At 26.9% G+C, this 22,465-nt stretch overlaps 1 protein-coding gene across 1 annotated transcript in view; it reads right to left on the bottom strand.

Moving 5' to 3' along the window:
* The window catches only part of LOC139427053 (uncharacterized), a 148,772-nt gene extending 128,395 nt beyond the window's left edge, over positions 1–20,377 (bottom strand). Inside the window, exon 1 of the mRNA XM_071187571.1 lies at positions 20,254–20,377. The gene's annotated coding sequence lies outside the window, so the exon portion shown is untranslated. The remainder of the gene's footprint in view (positions 1–20,253) is intronic.
* Positions 20,378–22,465: the final 2,088 nt, after the last annotated feature.

The raw sequence follows: 22,465 nt of genomic DNA on the forward strand, positions 1-22,465 counted from the left end.
GCTTTATCATAATAATGAAAGTTTTATTATAGCTCAAATAGATGTATGTAAGATTTAATCAACCCATTTTTCTGATAAAATCGATACATAACATCATGTTTAGCGCATCAAAAAAAACTTTATCTTAAGATAATTCCATCCAAAAAATAAATTTCAGTTAATATTTATTATTTTTTATTTTCTTTATTTAATAACAATAGAAATATTTTGAATTGTAAGGTATATAATTTTTACTTCATTTTCAAGTACGTAATTTTAAATGGCAAAATGCGAAATTTGAGCAAAATCTGTCGAATAGCTCCTGAGAAATTGAATTTTAAATATACGCCTTTTTTTTAAAAGTTAATTTCTCTAGAACTATTCAGCCGATTTTGTTCAAATTTTGTATTTCGCCATATAAAATTACATTACATGCTTTAAATTTATGTAAAAATTTGTATACCTTACAATTCTTAAATTTTTCAACCATTGCCGACATTTTTTAAGTAAACTTTTTCGACTATTATTAAACAGAATAATAAAAAATAATAAATATTTACTAAAATGTATTATTTTTTTGCATAGACTTATTTTTGGAAAGCAAATTTTATTACTGTCTTCAAAAAATATTCAATTTTAAGTTCTTGAAATGCGCAAAAATTTTAAATAAACATTATGAGGTCCAAACAGAATCCCAGAACGTGAAGATCCGATCATTAGATCAAAAGTTATTCAGGGTGGTGATTGCCCATTTTTCCTTCTTCTTTTTTTTTTTTTTTTTTTTTTTTTTGGTGCACTATACGCCTTTGGCGCTCTTTAGAGAAACTAATAAATGCAATTAAATAAATAAACGCCAAAGTTTAAATACACAAATATCAAAAACATGAAAACTTTAATCATCATAACAATGCAATATCTCAGTTAAACCTTAGAAAAAAGACTCTCTATTGTTTCGGTATTTATTTTATAAAATTAAAAAGAAAAGAATTTACTATTCTTGCCAATAATTCGAGAACATCGAAGAAACTTAAATCATCGGAATGAAATAGGAAAGGAAATCATTACAAAGGCATTTTCGTTGGAGGAATATTTATCACGTCTACAAATTAAGTTACAGTCACTCTTAAAGGTTATCTTGTGAATGCTATAATAAACAAATCGACAAGATCATTAAGATAGCTTCCTAACAGAAAGAAACCGAAGAATATTCCTTTCTTGGTTTGAAGCACAGATGAACTAAATATAAATGTGTTTCAGAATCATTGCTTCCCATTAAATTGCAAACAACTAAAAGACAAATTATCATTGAAGAGATGAAAAAGGCAATTTAACTAAATTTATAACACTTTCGCTTAGATTATTCATAAATGCGTTGGATATTTTTATAGTGAACTTCGAGTTTTGTATCAACATTATATTCATAAATTAGTAAAATATCCACATTATTGAACTATTTAAAATATCAGTGATTCTGAAATGATTGGAACCGATTACAGAAAAATCGGTTAAATATTGAACCATAAAATTTTTAACATAAAATATATTTGTAACGAAGTTTTACATTAAACAATGTTTCTACTTAAGCTGAACCATGTTACTTTGTAACCAAGTTCAAGACAAGTAGGTTTGAATGACGATATAGTTAAATTTGGTATCATATTATGATATGATGATTATGATAACAGCAAATTTACACGATATTATATGTCAACGTGTTTTAAAGTTCTAATATCATTCAAATATGCTAAAACTTCGTAAAAAATTAACACAAGATTGTAGGTCAAAATAGAGATGATATAAGTCAATTTTATTGATATATTTTTTTAAGAAATCGTTGTGACTTAGATAGCAACATTAGTGCACTTTGAATTATGATATTTAGAAATTTTATGCAATCTTAGCAACTTGTCATGTTTACTCATACAATGTGGAAATGATTATCTACAACTTGAATATAAATATGATTCAACTTGGTATTTAAATTCTTTCTATGTTATATTTGAGCGTTTAAATACCATTGTTTGACTTTGAACCAATTTTTCTGAGTAAATAAACAAAAATACAAAAGTTTGGGAAAATTATAAATATGTTTCTCATGAGCCTCGTTTTCAGAAACATTGGTTGGAAGGGAAACTAAAATATCGGTTTTTTGGTCCGTAACATTGAACAAATTTGTTGCAATTGTAGTAGGGGCTCAGTTGAAGCATATTTCTATTTTAAACCCAAAAATAGTGTCAAGCGAGCTTGCACACTAATATAAATTAGTTTGTCACTGTGACACTATAGTTGCGAAGATTACATTTTTACATCACTATAGGTGCTACATGCTATGATGGATAACCCATCCCTACAGTTGCAACACGCATCAGAGAATGATATTTAATAAGACTTCAATGCCTTTAAATAAGCTAAACAGTTAGAGTTAGTATATATAACTTATTCCTGTAAATTGTGTTGCCTAATGGGCACAAATTTACAATTTCTCTGTGTTATGACTATTTAGAGCTCAGTTTATTTTTTTTACGAAATAAAAAGGGAATTTTAAAACTTATTTACGAAAGTTTCGAAATTTAAAATTTATATCTGATATCAAAATGTATATCTGTCTGTACCAAATCGAATTACATCTATATTCTTAGGACAAATATTTTGTAAAATGAAGCCAATAATGGTTAGTTTGTGCGACTCTAATATGGCTTTTACTTTTAAGAATTTGTGAAGATATTATGTTTGAATCCCTTTTTTTATTTAAATAACCAATTTATTTTAAGAGAAATGTAGGAAAAGAAGAGTGACGTAAGACAGCATAAAATTAGCGAACTGATTTCTTAAAAACTCAAACTTAAAATTATTAATCTCAGAAGGAGATTATAATTGGTAAGTTTTAGGGTAATAATTGTTTTAAATTGCACAAACTTTTCATGAAATTATATTCTTGTAGCATTTTAATGAGAAAACTTCCGCAGCATTTCCCAAAACAATAATAAAAAATAATGAACATATTTAACTTGCATAAGCATTTTTATTTATATAAAATACATATATAAGTGAAAATGGACAATAACTTAAGATAATAAGAACGTCTAGTTTGTTAAATTTGTTATGATGGTGAAATGGTTAAGGAAAATTAAAACTCTTCCTCTCCAATAATTAAAATTTTTGAGTCTGATAATTGTTTTAAAAAGAAAGGGCATTTTTAATTCATCATACTATTATATCATCTTTGGCAATTTGATGATAGTCCCTTTAGCGAAAAACTTCAGAACAGAAAAACAATAAATACATTTACCCGTTCAAATAGCAGAATTTATTTAAATAATATTCAATTTGGACTGAGTCTCATTCTTTTAGACTAGTAATTGAAAACTGGGGAGTTTCATTTTTTTTTCTATTAAAAGCTTTAATCTGTGTATCAATTTAAGAAAGATAATAGAGAAGCTGGATAAATCAATAAATTCTTTTCTTTCTTGAATTGATTGAAATATAATGCGAGAAGCACAAATTTAAGTTTGGAAAGATATCTCTGAGTTAAAAATTCGATATATTCAATTATGTAGCTTTTATTTAAAAATCCATGGTCGATTATTATACATTGAACTTTGAATTTATATGCAAGAAAGTGTCAGTCACTATTTGTGCAGAGCAATATCGAAACTTTAGTGTTCCAAAATATTCAGGAAGTTACGCTATTATATCAGGATATTTATCAAATTTATCTAATTTATATTATTTTCTATTGGTCAATATTTTAATTACCCATAAAAGTTATACTAATATTCGCTATTATATCGTATATCGTATTGTATGCATATCATACCCTATGATCAAATCGTAAATTACTTTTTGTTTTCAGTTATGCTAAAGATACTAGCGTATTCGATACATTTAAAAAATCATGGTTGATAAATCCTTTTGTTTTTTTAAAGCATATAAGCGTCGGTCGCTAATTGGGCCGGCATTTCAATATTGCAATACAACTTTCCAAAATATCGTTATTTCACGATATATCATGATATTCTTCCAATTGAACTACTTCGTATTATATTTAGATTTGGTCTGTATTTTAGTTACCCAAATAAAATTTATCAATATTCTGTCGCATCGTATTGGATAATTATTGTTATCTATGTAAATCATGACATTATCAGATTTAATTTTTATTGTTGTTGCTAATGATTAAAATATTATTGTATTCAATGTTAACAATGCCATTTTTTATTTAAAATTTATATAATCGACATTTATAACTAGACATGGAGTAGACTATATGTCAGAAATATGCTTTTTAAGATTATGTTAACCGGATGTCAAAAAATATCATTATTGAATGATTGCAAAACAAAATTTTGACTTTTTTTCTTTGCATTATCTTTAAAGAATTACTGTAATTTCGTTTGCACCGATTAAAAAACAAAATTCTGTCATCTTGATAACGTCATGTTCATGCTTTTAGGATTTTGCCAAGGACATAATGAATTCAAAGCGTGGTTCCTATAAAAAAAGTGTTATTCAAAAAACAATAGGAGTTAGTGTGTTTCAGAAATTGTCAGATATCAAGAAGCACATTAAATTGTAATTGACAAATAATTGGTGTTCCGTAATCACCTCCCTAAACATACATATTTAAACGGACCTAAATAGGAAATAAAAAAACCTATTCCTACGTATTACGCCATAAAAGAAAAAAGAATACACATCACATGCCACGTATTAATATTTTTAAAAAGAAAAAAATAACGTTAAAAAAATATCCAGAACAACTATTGAGAAAAACGGATTTAAATTATCACATCTAATTTGATTAAGTGGTGTATGTTGAAGATGTTTTCAATAATAACCTATTACCTCCTCTCAGTTTTTTTCGCATTTTCTCTTCATATTTGGTAAATTCGATATAATATTTGATACATTAGAGATTTTTCATAATAAGTTCCCCTATAGCCACTGATATTTAGTATAAACTGAATGATACGTGAGCACTTACCTTAATGTATAGCTTTATAATTTTTGTTATAAATGGATTAAAGCAAAAGTAGATATCTGAAGACAAAAAAAACAAAACAAGACAAGCTGGAACCCATCGATCTGAAACTAGGTGTACTTTCAGCCACCACTGAGGATCGAGCCCGAGTTATTTACAATGTCAGCTTAGCGCGTTAACCACAAAGCCGATACGGTTCGTGTTTCTGTTCAAGTTGAATTATATTATTAGGTAATTAATCAAGTTTAAGCGATACGACAATAGGGTTCAACTTAGCATCATTATTAATCTTGCAGCAAATTAAAGTTCAACTCACTTCAAAGTTTCTAACAGTGTATTCGATCTCATAGATAATGAAATAAAAATCTTTTTTTTTTCGAATACGGTTGTATTTGAAGGACTTTGATAAAAATTTTAAAAGAATGAATGCAAAGCATTCTATTTCTAGGTCCTTCATTAACTACGATACGAATATTAATGCATACCTTTACAATTGATGTTTAAAATAAGGCAACCATCTTATTACTTAAGAATTTAAAAAACGAATTTCCCTTGGAAACTCCTACTATCCTTCAAAATATATTTTTCTCTTTTGGAGAGAATGCTTTTTTGGAATATGTGTTTATATTAATATTTTATAACACTGTAAGATATTTTAAAACGTTGAATACGAAAGGAAAATAAATAATTCAAAATTTTTTGAGAAAATCTTGATATTTATTTTTCTGAATTTAAGGATTTAGATTAAAAGTGATCACAGAGTAAGCTTAAAAACCTTAAATAAATAAATGAAACGATAAAGATGTTATTGGTTATTGGTTATTATGTGCATTCATGCACTATAATAAAGGATTTTTCAAAATTAAGCAAAAATGTTTCAAAATAGCTCATAAACAAATAATATTCGAATAGATCATTTTACTACGTTTCTGGTGGTTCTAGGTTCGAATCCTGCCGACGGTCAACAAACATCTCTCTCACACATTTCTCCCTCTTCTGTACTTTTGAGACTATGTATTTTGTTAAACACATGCACATTGTACATACTGCTTCAATTTTGAATACACAAATTCATATTCAGCTATTATATGTTCAAGAGCTCATTTTTCACAGTTTTACTTAATTTCGAGTAACTGTTTTTGCAGAGTGACATAATTATGACGCATTAATTTTTTAGGAAAAAGAGTTTCCTTTTTTTTCGTTCATTTTATTTCCATTTTTATTGATGTATTGATTTATTTACTTTGAACATTGATTTATTTCACCTGTAAAGTAGTTTGGTAAGTTGGAGAAATATCCCCCAAATGAAAGTAGAAAAGGATCGTCGGCTCATTAGTAGATGGCTCTTGAATTTTATAGAGAATTTCTCGTTTCCTGTCGTTAAATTTTTATGCTTGTCTCAAGTACCCTAAAACATTCAACTTACTTCAAGAGACTTTTTTCCCTGATTCAGCAAATTATTGAAAGTAAGAAGACCTCTGACTTTCAAATAACTTCTGCATATTGCTTCACTAAAAGACGAAAAAATGCTTAAGAATTTGGTCTCACTAGAGATTACTACAAGAAAAATTTCTCTCGTTGCAATTGACTCAGTAATTATGAAGCTAATTTTGCTCGCTTCCGTGAATATAAATAAACTTTATAAATACCCCCGACTGAAATAAGAAAACAAAATTTTACAGTGTTGAAGTCAAGTAATTAAAATTTTGACGAACGTTTTAATGTAAAAATATAAATAAATGAACGAAGTTACAATACAGTTACGTTTAAGTACCAAATGTAGGAATTATTATCTCTACATGGAAATATACTTATTTTTAATTAATAATCAGAGTTAAAGCACAAAGTCACTTAAAGCATTTAATCCCGTAGAGGAGCCGCGATGGTTCAGGGGATAGATCATTCGCCTTCCATTGAGGTGAACTGGGTCCGAATCCCAGCGATGGCTGGTCGATACGAATTCCGCATCCGGCTTGCACCAACCACTGTGCTGATGTGAACTATCCTCAGTGGTAAAAGGATCAGGGGTTAAAGTCCCTCAGCCGTCGGACTAACCATGGGAGGGTTTCGTTGTTTTCCTCTCCATGTAACGCAAATGTGGTTTAGTTCCATCGAAAAATTTTCCAGGAGTTCATTTGTCTTCTGGATCGGGTTCAAAATTACAATTCTACGTAGTTGAACTTTAGTAGTCGTAAACCCAAAAATTGGGTCTGTTGTTCAACGACGGTAATAAAATATTTAATCCGGTAGAAATGGCAAGTAACACATTAAAAATATGCTACCTCTGTTCAGGACATTAAAGTAAAATGCACCTAAATAATTTATGATTTAGTGATCGAATTCTCATGTTATAACAGACAATTCTAATAGTTCAAAAAGTGCATCTTAAACATGCTTATGTAAAAGGTTTCTTTCTGTTCATAAACATACAGGAACAACCCGGAAAATAAAGTTCCAATATAATTTAGTCAGGAGCATGGTATTTTGAGGTGTGAAAATTCCGAATCTCTCAAAAGTAAATACATTTATTCAAAAAAAAAAAGATTATATATGTGTCGAATTTTTTTAAACTAGAAGTAGCATTTTCTCCGAAGCATCCTATACGTTTACTTGCATATGCTCCTGTCAGGCTCGGCTCAGTGGAGAACCTAAATTGTTCTGTATTAACTGTGTTGCATAGTATTTAAGTACATGAACGAGTTGGTTGCCATGTAAAATGATAAATCTTTTTACTTTTATTGAATCTTTATGAGCAAAAGTCTGATCATTAAGATAAAAATTTTATTAGCATATATTTTATTTTAGATTTTGTCACTGTACATTCTTCTAGTTAAATATTTTTAGCTTCTAATATTTATCTGCTGCTCAAGTCAATCAATATCAGCTGTAAATAATAGCCGCCAACGTTATAAAACTGTTTTTTTTTTAAAAAAAAAGCATTCTTCTTTAAAGTCGAAAAAAAAACATACCTCTTTCACTAGTTAAATTAATCATCATAGTCTAAATAGGAATACGTAGAAAATTGTATTGTTATAGAGTTTGTAGTTTTGTCAACAATTCAAATATTTTCTCCTTTTTCAATAACATTAGATGGAAAACTTTCGAATAGTTTACTTTCAATACTTTTTAAATTAGAGCTAACTATCAGAAAAGAATTATTTTTAAAAGGAATACATTATTTTTTAAATTTAAAAAAATGTATTACTCCTTTTGCATACCCCCTTATTTAAGTTTATAACAGCATTGTCATTTTATAATGATTTCTCATTGCAGCAAAGGATTTATAAGAAAAAAATAAGCAGTGATTGTTGCCGGTCGATAATGACTCAAAGGAGAAAACGACAATGCATTATGTAGAAAAAGGAAACGTAATGACGATTTCACAAAAACAATCCATTTGATGTAATGGTGAATAAGAAATAGCATACAATTGTAGTCATTCAAAAGACAAGACCCAATTTTAGAAATAATTTTGAATCGAAACAAAATGTTTTAAGAGCATTGAAACTTAAGAGAACGATATTTTATTGAAAGAAAAAAATTGAGGTAATTTAACGAATGACAAAGCAGAATTCACTATCATCAAAATCATTTTGTTTCTAGCGATGTTTCCATTATGACGAATTCCAACTGTATCTGAAGATGTCCGTCCGGGGGAAAACTGGACACTTGTGTACATTATTTTTACTACAATACTCTATTTTTCTTTCCACCGAGATTATCTAAATCATTAAAGCCTCACAGTTCTTTTTTTAAAAACTACGTAGAATTGTTTTGCCCAGAAGTTTTGACGAATTTTGAATTTCTAATTTATCACATAATAGTTTAAAAAATGTGCAACATTGCGTGCAATAAATAAATAAATATTCAGAAGGATTTATGAAACTTTTGATCTAATGATTGGACTTCATGTACTGTAAATCAATATAAATCTCTTAAGGGGTTGATATCAAATATACTAATTAATTAATGCACACCATATTTTAAGCTACGAATTTAGACACAAAAGCATACTTTCTCTGAATAAACATACCTTTTTTTATCGACGGATTTGGATTCCTGACACTCAAAATATGAGAGTAGCCGCAATCTGGGAAATATCGTTAGAAGAGCATTTTAATGTTTGGTCTCATAACGTTAATTTTACTCTCTCGTATTTCGTCATGTCTCTAGAATTTTTAAACTAATTTAAAAAATTTTACTTAGAATCGTAAAATTCGATTATTTAAAGATAATTCCATGCTGAAAATAATTTTTGATGATTATTTATTTTTCCTTATATTTTTTAATAATGATCGAAAAGATTTTTAACTGTGAAGTATACAAGTTTTCACTTCATTTTAAAAGGTGTAATTTTGAATGAAAAAATATATAATTTGAAGGAAATGGGGAACTATTATATAGATTCCAAGAATTGAGTGATTGTTCGGGAATATTCGACCATTAGATCAAAAATTATTCAGAGTGTTTTGGTTTTTTTCCATTTGGTTCCATGACAGATTTTACCAATTTTAATTCTTTCTTTGATTCTAAGGGGGTTGGTTTGTAATCACTGAAGCTTCAAAATTACAAATTAATCTTAAGAATTAAATTGGTGAAAACCGAAAAGGGACAAAGATGCGGTTTGTTTAAAGGCCTTAGGAATTTATTCTAAAGAAAGTTAAAAATTTATTACAAACCACATCAACAGATAATGCTTCTGACTGAAATTATTAAAAAAAATTGTAAGACTATTTCTTCTGGATTATTTGTTTGAATTGTTTTCATTTTTATTTTCACTGTTGATATAAATTATAGTTTTTATAAAAATACACTGTTCTATTATTAGTCTAAGAAAGTTGTCCAAGCTGTAGACAAACTTCGTATTTATTTTTAGAATTTGCTTTACATACCATACCTGCCCACATTCACTCTTTTCGAGAATGGATTTTCCAAGTGGTAGTAAAACAATTGCCGAAAAACTATCTTCCTCAAAAATATATTTATATTTTAATCAGGTTGAAATTCGCTATCGTAAGGACTAATATGCTTTTATATATTTGTTGCAATTATTTATATGTAGTGGTGGTCAAACTGATTTAAAATTATTATTATAATTAAAAAAGCTTAGTGAAATAACATGAATTTCGCTAGCACTTTAAATATGAAAATAAAATCTTCCGGGAAAACCGGAAGAGTTGGCAGCTATGACATACCCTAGTTTCCTAAACAGAACGTATCAAACTGAACAATTCTGCAGCTTTTCGTTTTTCTTTAAGCCATATTTAAAATTATTGATTACATTTTGGAACATCGGTTCATCCATATTTTGCCTGCTTAAGCAGCGTAAAAAATGCAACATATGAGTTGTTGAAATTTTTATTATTTCTAAATAAACGCTTTTTTAAGCAACAAATTTTTATTTTTTTCAAAATCAAATCCTATCAAATAGAGTGCAATTAAACCCAGTTTCTATCTTCACACCTCTTTGTTTTTATAATTTTCTCTGTTTCCTTTATTTAGCATTTCAGTGGTCCATTTTATCTCATTCCTCAATTCAGGCATATTAGAGCAGATTTGTTGGCCACTCTTTCTGGGGTACCATAATAGGTGGGTCAACGTTGCTCTCACAGTAAAGATAAGTAGTACAGAGAAATTAAAGAACATCCATGTCTTGTTCGGAATTTGAATCCAGAACCTTTTGTATGCAGAACCAGTCGGATGGTCCATAGAATGTCAGAAATGCATTAATGTAGTCAGCACACTTAAGACATTGAAAATCCTTAAGCAAAAGAATCGAATTTGCTCCATTTTCTTTACATAATGATATTCTATTATATGTTTCACATGTTTGCACGTTTCTATTAAACATGTATCACTTTAGCAATCATTTTTTGAAAATAATTACGCAACGCAACAAAAGAATATTCAAAATAATATTAAAAATAATTTTTCATTTAATTCATTGAAAACCTAAAATGATATCTTATGCATAAGCGAAGGAAATGATTATAAATTAATGAAAAAAATTTCTTCCCTAATTATTGAATAATCATGGTATTAATAAACTATTCAAAATGATTTTCATAAAAATAACGAATTCTTTTTTAATATCTTTTTGAACATTAAAGTTTAGGTTTATATTATGACTTCTTTAAAATATTCGAACCACAATTCTTATAAATGTAAATTACTTTTTGAAAAAATAATTTGATTCTTAATACCTCATTTACGTAATTAAAAATGAATAATTTTATGTAGTCTTTTTAAAAAACATTTGAAAGAATGAACCAATCTATATTTTTTTCTATATATTGACAGCATAATTTCTAATTGCACAAGCAAACAAAAATTAAAGTGATAATATGTTGTGTAAGACTTATTTTCATTGATGTTTTGTCAGCTGATTCAATTATGTTGTTCTTTAATTCAATGTTAACTAATTAATAACATTCTGAAGCACTGTAAACTAGTGTTACTAGTCTATTCATCACGTAGTTATTATTCCCTCAATCATAATTACTACCCATACATGTTTCAGATAATAGATAATACTTAAAAGACTATTTAAACTTCCCTTAGATTTCCTAATAGCTTAAAGACTCTGATTCTATCAATATCCAGTTTAATTATATGCATGCTAACCTGGTGCAAGTCTGGCGAACAAGCTTACTAATGATTCCATCTTTCTATTTAGTCTCTTGGTCAACCAAATAAATTGTAATTATCTGTGATAAATAGATCGTTGTAAGCATCCTGATTTACACAGATGTTCGTTAAATGATTAGAAATTCTCTTTAATTAGAAGCTATTCTTCATGCATCTTTGAAACCGTGATAGATTTAAGATATTTAATTATATACAGCTATTTAATTTCAAAGTAGATTTTAATACACAAATGAAGGAACGGGCTCTAAATATTTATATTTTTAAAACTAGTACACAAAATCTAATGAGTGTTAAAAGAAATTACAGAAAATCATATCAAGATTTTTTTTAATTAAAAATGGTTTGTGGTCCTTTTGTTACACTGCAAACATCTAATATGTAATCAAGTTCACTTCACACATTTTGTAGTTTCACACTGTCAATGATTCCTAATGCTACACTAATGCGTTCCTTAAGTTCTTGCAGATTTTTTTGTCGTTGGTAGTTTATAAGGAGATCTTAGACGTGTGAATGATACGTACTCTGGATTACTTAGCTTCCAAGACACCGGGTTTTAACCTTCCTTGTGCTTGTCTTTTTATGGAATTGCGTCAAAAACATCGCAAATGTATCACCAATGTCAAAAACACTGCAAGAACTTAAATAATGATTTTGTTCAGCATTAAAATCATTGACAGTTAAGAAAAAGAAAAGTGTGGGAGGAACTTGATTACCGATTCATTATTGGTCATGTAACAGAACAGCCACAAATTAAACATTTGTCTTGTTATGATCTGTTTTTAATTTCATGTACTATTTGTTACAAAATGTGCATAAAAATTAAATTTTTATGCTTAATTTTTTCCTTTCTTTTTAAACAAAATTTGTGTTTCTTAAAGTTAAAAATTAATTAAAAAATTAAAAGTTTCATAATATAGAATTTAGCACTACGAGTTACATTTATAGGACAATTTCTTTTTTCAATGCAAAATGCACAATGCACAAATGCTTCTTTTTAAACACAAATATAATCAAAGCAAAGTATTTATGTCAATAACTATGTTTTTGAAACACAAGAAATATAGCTGTAGATGTTTTATGCTGAAATAGTACCTAACGCAAAAAAGTATTCAACAAATACAATAACAAAACTATAAATCTAAATAAAACAGTATAATAAATATAATATCACACTCTTCATTAATCGACTTTACATATCATTGCTATATAAATAGTCGAATTATAATGTGTTCCTTTTTAGTCACTTGGTTTAAGATTTATTTTAGAAATTCTAGCTAAATAGTATCATTTATTATTGAGTAAATTAGATTCATTAATTTAGGATAATTTATACATTTCTCCAAACTGCATTCTATTTTATATTTCTTGATCAAGTGACCTGCAGCTATACTAAATAGTTAAAAATCAGGAAAAATTAATCACTTCGATAGAACTTGAGTAACTATGGACAATAGTTTGAAAAATGCTTTTAATACAATACAACACGTTTAAATTACCGCCTGGTGTAGTTGCAAACTACAATTGCACTGCAAAATTCCCAGATCAAATTTAGCTAAAAAGTACTGGCACTCAGGGGACGGGTACTTCCAACGTAAAATCTATCTTTACCGGAACATGTTAAGGAGCAAAAATCTCACGTACCGCAGTTTTTATAGTAATAATTCTCGAAAAATCACTGAATCACTCGATTTAAATAACTATTACTGTAAAAATTACTGTATAATAGTTTACGGTAAAATGGATTTCATTGATGACTCACCCATAGTGCCGGTGCTTTATAGCAGAATTTGATCCAGAATTTCCAACAGTGTATGGCAAACTTAACTGACTCATAGATGCATAAGAAATAAAGCACGCATACGTGTATAAGAAATGATTTTAAAAGCATGGTTATATATTTTTCAGTAATTATACTTTCATATTTCATTTCATAAAGACTTTAAGCACACTGTGAAAAATTCCGAATCTAATTGCGGTAATAAATTCTGATGCTCAGGTTGCCAGTATTTTTCTTTATAATAAAATTAATTTTTACCGTAAAGTTCAACGGAACAAAAAATCTGATACACCGTCATTTTTATATTCAAATTTTATTGAATTTTATATTTAATATTTACTGTAAAATAACTGACTCATTAAATAAATATCACTGCAAAAAGATAATGTATAAAATTTTGCGGTAGAAATGGAACTTATGGTAAAATGGATTTTTCGGACGCTGCACTCAGGGTGTCAGAACTTTTTAGAATAATTTGGTCCGAATTTTTTTACAGTGTAAATCAAAGACTCTGTTAAGGGTATCTAAGTTCTTATGATTAAATTATTCTGAGTTAAACATACCTTTAGCTATTATTACATATTTTTGAAATCCTTACCAGAAACGTAAATGAATCAGAGCATGTTCTAGCGATCGTTTATCGTGAATTAATATTTAAATGATGCAAAAATCAAAATGCAATCAAAATCTAAAAATCGATTGTAAAGAGGTTATAAAAGCATCAAAACTAATTAAAATATTGGATAAAACTTCAGTATGTTTTGGAGAATTGTTTCTGATCTCCTATCTTTTTCCTCTGACAACCAAACATGCGTTATTTATTTTAGTTACACCTTCCTCAATATTAATTTATCAGATTTTGATATAATTTTTTTCCAACTCTCTTAAGCAATAATTTGTGACATTTAATTAGTAGATTTTTCTGTCTTGTCTTCATTTTTAACAAGAATTCTAAAATATAAACTAAAAGTCTTTATTGCAACACAAAAGAAGATAATGTAATTTCCATCAGAAAGCTACATTTGCTCATAATGTTTTAATATTAAAATAATTCACTTTATCTACATTTTAGTTAATATCTTATTTTCCAAATCATTACAGGAGAAATTATTTTATTTTTAAAGCTATTCTTTGAACAACACTGCATTGTTAAAATATTTTAAAAGAAAATTGTCAAAACAATTTAATTTAAACTGTTACAAAGAATGGGCACAAATCTTTACAAATAATTTGTTGGTGGTACAATATTAGTAAAAGATTTTCTCTGATAAAAAGATTTGTGCTGCTAAGGTAAAAATAAATGAAGAAAATGTTTATCTTTTCTCTTTTGCAGAATCCAACACGAACAGATCACTTAAACCGATTAAACGAACATCAAACATTTTAGTTAAAAAATTTACTTTAGTTTCAGGAAACACTTCTTTTTTGTCATATATGAAAGAGAAATAATTTGATAAAGTTTTTAATAAAGAATTAAAATTTGTGTACTTCAACATTTCGAATAAACTAAAAGTAATGCTGTAAAAAGTCATGATTTTATGGATCTTAAAATATTTAGCTAGAATTTAAGTGCTTTTTTTTAAAATTTAGGACGTGTTTTAGTATTATTTATTGATTAGTGTGGGATCATTAATATACTAAAATAGTACAAAAACGCGTATATAAAGCTTTTATGAAAAGATTAAACAAATCTATTAAAAAAAATACCATTATTTAGCTTAACAAAAAAAAAAGACGATAAAAATATTTGTTTAGTAATTATTCATATTCACCTGATACTCATATTAAATAATTTTCATAATTTGACTGCATTTCTGGTCCGCTAAACATGTTCATTTTTTTAAAATAAAAAAATTCAATTTTTGTAATTACTTTGCAATTATTATATGATAAACGAATTAATATATTCTGAGTGTTAAATACTTCTCTAGAAGAATTAAATGTGGTGCAAAAAATTCCGAATCAAATTACAGTATAAAGTACCGGCACTTTGGGTTCATCATTCATAAAAAGAATTTCATCATAAACTCTGCTTTTACGGTAAAATATTTTACAGTCATTTTCACAATCGTAACTATTTAATAAGAGTGATTCAATGATTTTTCCGTTGAAGTTGAGGTACTGTAAAATGTACCGTAAAAGTGATTTTACGTTAGTAGATACCGGCAAACTGAGGATTGCAATTTTATCGTAATTTCTTACAATATGCAATCTCTTCAATTCCTATGGTTACAATGAATAATAAATAATTCTACGTTTATAAAGAAAAGCTATCTATGGACCGCTCCTTCGTTAGTTATCACTTTGTAACAATTCAAAACAGGCACTTCACTACTTACGAATTTATAATGACCATGTTTAAATTTTTAAATACTTTATGAATTTTTATATTTTATAACTTATACTTTATGAATTTTTAAAATCCTCATCTTGCTATTAATTAATTCACACTGGTAGTTTCTGTACAAAAGGTATAAGTTTTGTATTTTTGTTTAATTTTTTCAAGGAACACAATTTGTAGATATCAGTGAGGCGTTAATAGATTTTAGGTTGTTACTACTGAAACTGTCTTAAAACAGTAATATTTAATCATATGATGTCATACCTCCAATGAACCAGTCAAAGCTGCTATGAATAGGCTTGTAGCTCAACCATGGAAATTAAATCTAAGCTCTTATTTTACAGCATTTTCGAATAGTACAACAAAATGGCGGTGTATCTGATTTGTAATTACAAAATGATCTAACTTATTCCATATAGATGGATACTGTAGTTCACAGTACGTTTAAAATGATTTTCTTTGGTCACTGTTAGCCATAAATATAAATGCAGAATTTCATATTTATGAATCAAGGTCATAATATAGTTTCACGCATTTTATTGACTTGTACTAAGATTATACTATATTTAAAAATAAAAGAAACTACCGTAATTCATAGAAACTAATTGGTTCAATGAAAGCAACTATTTTCTTTCGTTGGGCTAGTGACATTTATTTTTTTTTTTTCAAATATTTCACGTAATTTTTCATAAAGGAAACTACGATGTCTAGATGCGCAAAATATGAAAAGAAGTAATCACATAAACATGAATAAAATTGTCAAATGTAACATTTTAAGGATGATTTTGTTTATTTTACTTTAAATAAAAACCATCCTCTATCTGTTATTTAATGGAATTCCATCTCTTAACCAAGTATTCCATAAAATAATTACCAAATCATTAATTTAACCAAAATATGCCATTTAAAGTTACTAAAATTTTTCAATTTTCAAATATTTAGAGTTTTGATAGATTTAATTTTCTTATAACAAACTCAAATTACGATTAGGGGTAAAATAACTATTTAATAACAATACAACGGATACGAAACATGAAACTAACTATCCTGTACAGTTCGGAGTGCTTCCGCACAAAAAACCACAATACTGGTATAATAAAAATCAAAAATATACGGTATTTAGATCATTCATAGGGTAACTGTTTTCGTTCATATGGTAAGGGTTTAACGGAAATTCAGGTTTTCAAAATTATAGTTCGTAATACCACACTTTTAGTAAAAAATATAGAACTGAAAAGTAAATTTAATCGAATAAATGGTTTTTATGCCATGGTCTTAGGTATCATGATAAAATTTTCAAATTGTCCAAATTTTATCTCTTATTATAAAACCATATTTTATAGTTAATTTTACCAAAATCATTACGAAAGTGCTTCTGTAAAAACTAGCGACTGTTTTTATATTCCCATAGAGCAAGAAACGCGGTAAATTCTACCATATTCTAGTAGTTATAAACATAATTTTTCTCAGGGTAATATACCCGGTGGATACTTTACAAATTTAGCTTTTTCATGTATCAAGTAAAGAAACAAATATGTATACATTAACCCATTTCATTACAAAAATAATAGTAAAAGAAAATGATGCTTACATTTATTTATATTTTTTAAATCCTTTTGAGTGTAAAACTGGAAAGTAAATTTAACCGAATAATTAATTTTTATGACATGGTCTTGCTATTCCATTTCATATTCTTGCTACTCCATTTCATTATTTAATATTTTTGCAGAAAATCAAAAAGTTTCCTTCCTTTTTTTTTCAAACTCTTTCATGAATTCTGTGGTAAATAGTGAATGATTAAATAAATGATTAGTGAATGATAAGCAAACAAATAATGTTACTTACAATAAAAAAAAATTATTAAAGAATAAATTTAACGAGTATTTATCAAAACATGTTCATTAAATATTGTTAAAAAACTAAAACAATATTTTTCTGAAAATTATCCAAAACTTTTTTTTAAATCTTCAACTTTTTTTGTAATTTTTTCTGTTTCGCGTTGTTTAAGGATACAAGATGAGGTGTAAAATCGTCTATAATGGGCAAAGAATGTTTTCGGCAAGGAGATATTATTTGTTTTTATTTCTTTAAGCTAATTTCATTTCTAATAACTATAATGATATTAGTCACAGGCTTTAAATAGCGAGTCCGCAGAAAATCTCTACGGATTATTGACTATTCGACCCTATTTTCCAGCATAATTTCTACTCCAATTCATTACACTATTAATACACTTCTCCGACAAAGCAAAAATGCAGTTTAATAATTTTTTCTTCTTATATCACTTATATGCTTTCATAAAATACAAATTTGTATGAGTCGTTTCTTAAAGCAACTTATGGGAGAAATAGAAAAACTCACCAATTACGTTATATGACTTATCTTTACAAATATGAATTACTTGAATACATAAGTATTATTTTTTTAAAACGGTTTGTATGAAATGCAATTTGAAAGGATATATAAATCAACACTAGAAAATATAACTGAAAATAATTTTTCAAAAACCTCTGAGGAAGATTTAACAAACAACAGGTTTAAGCAAAAATATTTGAGTTAAAACAACAGAAATATAAGTTAGAGATCATAGCAGAAAATCATTTTAACGATGATTTTAAGATGTAAGACTTAAAATTTTAAAATGAAAAGATGTTATAAGTATATGAAATAAGAATTTTGAATTTAAGATCCCTTAAAAAAGCTTTAGAGTATCTAAATAAACTAAAATGACCCTTAAAATTTCTTTGTGTATTTTACAATTACTAAGATGTATGAATTGAAGGAAGCTTCTAACAGAATATTTTGATAAAGACTACAAATTTGACGTTACTTTTGAAAATCATGATAGAAGAAGTAAAAAAATCCATTGTTCTTTAACAAATAAAGATTACTTTGAGGCATTTCCAATTCATAGAAATAGTAATGATATTATGGAAAATCAGGAACAGTTATCTGAGTCTAAGAACTCCATTTATCAACTGTTCTCATTTCAAAAACATAAATCACACTTCGAATAAAGTTTGCTAAATCTTAGCAATAGCTGAAAAACTGTATGATTACTAAATTATTTGAATTTAAGTTGGTTTTTTGCAATTTGTTGCCATAATATAGCTTTAAATGAATTTAGTTTAGCATAATAAGAAAAATAATTAAAGAATTTAAAAAAAAAAAATAACAATATTTATTTCAAATTGTGAAACTTAAATATAATAGTGAACTAGATAAAGTGTAGTTATTATAAGACTTTCTTTTATTTGTACACAGTAAAAAATTCCAGATAAAATTACGGTAAAACGCATTGGCACCCTTGTTTCAATCCGTGGTTTCAAAAGTGACGGAAATTTTTTTATCTACTCCTGTAGTATTAAAAATTTTAACTTTTTCTAAATAACATGATTTTTTGACCTATGTTGTTTGGTTTGGAATACTTCTGATAATATTTCCCATTGATAGAATTAGACAGTTTACGAGTTCATAAATTACTTTTCCGAAAATAAATATTTACTCATAAGACATCTATTACTTATAAAGCCTCTTTTTTTTTTTAAATTTACAGCTAACAATTTGAAAACTGTTTAGTGGTAAAGCATAAGTTCAGCTTTTAATGTTATTCTCCTAATTTAGTTTAAGTACATTTAACCTTTCTTAATTCAAAAAATGCTTGGATATTATATTTTTCTTTAAATAATAATATTGTCTAAGAAAATTTAAAATTTAAATGAATATAATAAACGAAACAAATCTTACTTAGTATCAGACTCCATACTTTCATTTCAAGAGCAATATTGCTTCATTCCTTAGTTTTTAAATCAAGTTTTTGGTCTACTCCAGCTGTTTAAAAATTCTATATTTTTTTCAAACTAATTTGATTTTTTTACCCCTCATTATAATTTTTGAACTACTTTGAATAATATTTTCTATTGACAAGATTCAATATCCAGTTCAAAGAATACTTTGACAAATATAAATTTAGTCCCTTACTCATAAAACAGCTGCTTAAATTACCACCTAACAATTTCAAAAACTCTTAAAGCATGAGTTCAACCTTTTTCACAGTTAGAATGATTTAGTTCATTAACTTTTTATGGTTATGTAATAACGGTACCTAACCATAAAACTGATAATAACTCTCGACATTTATACCCTTCACAATACTAAAACTTAAATCTAAAAAATAACCTTATATAGAAGACAAGTTAATAAATATATATCTGAAAAAAATATTCGAATAATGCATAATTATTTAAATTTTTATTGTTGAAATATTTGCTTTCGATTCTTTTACACATGTATAAATAATTTATTGATATATCTTCAATGCATACATGAAAAACTTATAACAAAAACGGACAAAAACTTTTTCCTGAAATTTCGTTTGTTTTCAAAACTTATAAAACAAAGTTTTCGAAACTCTTTCCTGATTTAAATGACATTAGATCATTAACTTTAATACTTACATAATAAATCATCACACAAAAAAACACAAGTAGAATATTTATGTCAGTAAATATGTGCTTAATAACCTACCTGTTGATTTCTTCTCCCGTGACAGACGAAAAGTTATCGAAACGTTCTAGTTTCCCACTCTTAGAAGGAATTCGCTGCTCACGGAGAGCTGGTACTAATAGTAGTGCCGACAGCGCCAAGTTATATACCTCCGGATACCAGGGGGAAAAGGTTTCCATTTTAAACGAATTTGTTTGGCGAGGGAATTTTCAACAGTTATAATTTGATTTTTGGTTTCATAAAAGTTTGAAATAATTCTTTGGCACTGGTCAAAATAAAAAAAAAATCCACTTGCTCAAAGTTTCTTAACCTGTCTATTTTAAATTTTATATTAACATGCAAGAAAACATTTCGCTGTTTGGCTGGAATATTAATGTAGTTGGGCAGTGTGAAATAAAGATTCGCTTCACAGAATTATTAATAAATTTTTAAATTTATTATTTTTTTTAAAAATTTATTTTTTTTTGTGATTGTCCAAAAAAATTGCAAGAGAATAACTCATATTTTACTTACTAATATTCAAAAAAGGCAAAATATCTAAATATCTATCTATACTTTCAGAAATATAATGATTTAGAAATAAGGATTGGTTAATTTTCTATCATAATTTTTAAATCATTTAATCCCCCAAAAAAACGTATCGATTAATCGACTTTTTATCGACTGATAATTTTGCTATGGACAACACATGAATGCTAATTGCATTAACCAAATTACATCAAAAGTAATTATAAACCATTCTCTTTAAGAAGATGGTTGATCATGGTGCGAGTCCATTAGGTTACATCCTATCACATTTAAAGAAATTTATGATAGGGAAAAAGTTTTGTATCAACAACGATTCTTCAGTGCAATGATATCCACGCGTCAATGAGCCATTTCCGAAGGTCAATCGTGTTCTTACGGTAGATTGACTAAACATCTGAATACAATGCTATAAGACTAAACAAACATATTTTTAATTTTTGAGAAATAAGTAAAATGTTAAACTTTGTAAACTGGTGAGATAAAAACTAATCATTATTGATTTTAAATTTATTTTGTGTTTTTCTTTATTTTTTTACTTATTTATTTATTTATTTTGAAAATAATCATATGAGGCATAAAAATGCTATCTTATTTATACATCCTAGGAATTTAAAATTACCAGTTATTGTTAATGCTTTAAATTAGTTAAAATATTTATCATAACTTTTAAATTGTTTTATTTCAACAGAGGTAATAATCTGTAAACATTTAACGTAGTGAGACTTTAGATGAAGTTTGTAAATTCTCTCGAAGTTCTGTTTCTATAAAATTTGCTTAAGCAGATCAGTCAGTAAGTCAAACTGATTAAGTCAAAAAAGTAAGCGTTTTTTCATAATCATAACGCTTAAATAAATATGTTAAAAAAATCTTCGTTGAGTTTGAAAATTATAATTGATTGCTAATGTACTGGAAACTCATAGAATTTGAAATAAACATTTTTATATTTATTTTTGTATAGTTTGTAAAGAAAAATACATTCTCAGACATATAAGTTAACACTTTTCCTTAAATATTTAGAAAATTTAAAATTTTAAAAAATTTCTATTCAAAAATAAATTTTCGTCTGATAAATTTCAACGTAATAAATAACACTGTTTGTTTAATTAAGCGTACTTTTAAACATCACTGTGATTGTCTGTTTTGAAATGGCTTGTTTTTTTAAGCAAATTTATTGATCAAAGAATCAATAGCATTTCAATCAATAGCATTATTGTACATATTTTAAACTGTGTTTTAATTAAAAAGTCTTATGTTGGTACAATAGTAGACGACATAAAATTTTTCTCTAAAAACATTTATTAACTTGACATTCTATCTATATTTAGTGTAATTTTCGTTTCCCGTAGATTAATATTTAACGATTTTAATCAAAATGATTGCACATTGAATCAAATATGTCATTATTATTTTAACAGCAAATTATTCAAAAACTAGAAATACAATTAAGAATACATTTAAATGAAACAAAAACTATATTAGTAATAGTTTTACTGTTAAATTATCAAGTCACTGATAAGCTTATTCGATTTACTTAAAAATTAAACAGTTTGTCTGTGATTGATGCACTTTTTGTTTCATATAGTATAGCTTTTAAAAAAATTTGAAAAAAAATGACAACTTAATAAACTGAAAATGCCCTAGAAATTTTTATTTTATTAGAAAATTAAGCCCTAAATAAAAATACAATCAAAACTCTTTCATAGAA

The sequence above is a fragment of the Parasteatoda tepidariorum genome, chromosome 11 (assembly GCF_982258835.1).
Source record: "Parasteatoda tepidariorum strain Cologne lab strain chromosome 11, Ptep-v5.0, whole genome shotgun sequence".
NCBI classification, from domain to species: domain Eukaryota; kingdom Metazoa; phylum Arthropoda; class Arachnida; order Araneae; family Theridiidae; genus Parasteatoda; species Parasteatoda tepidariorum.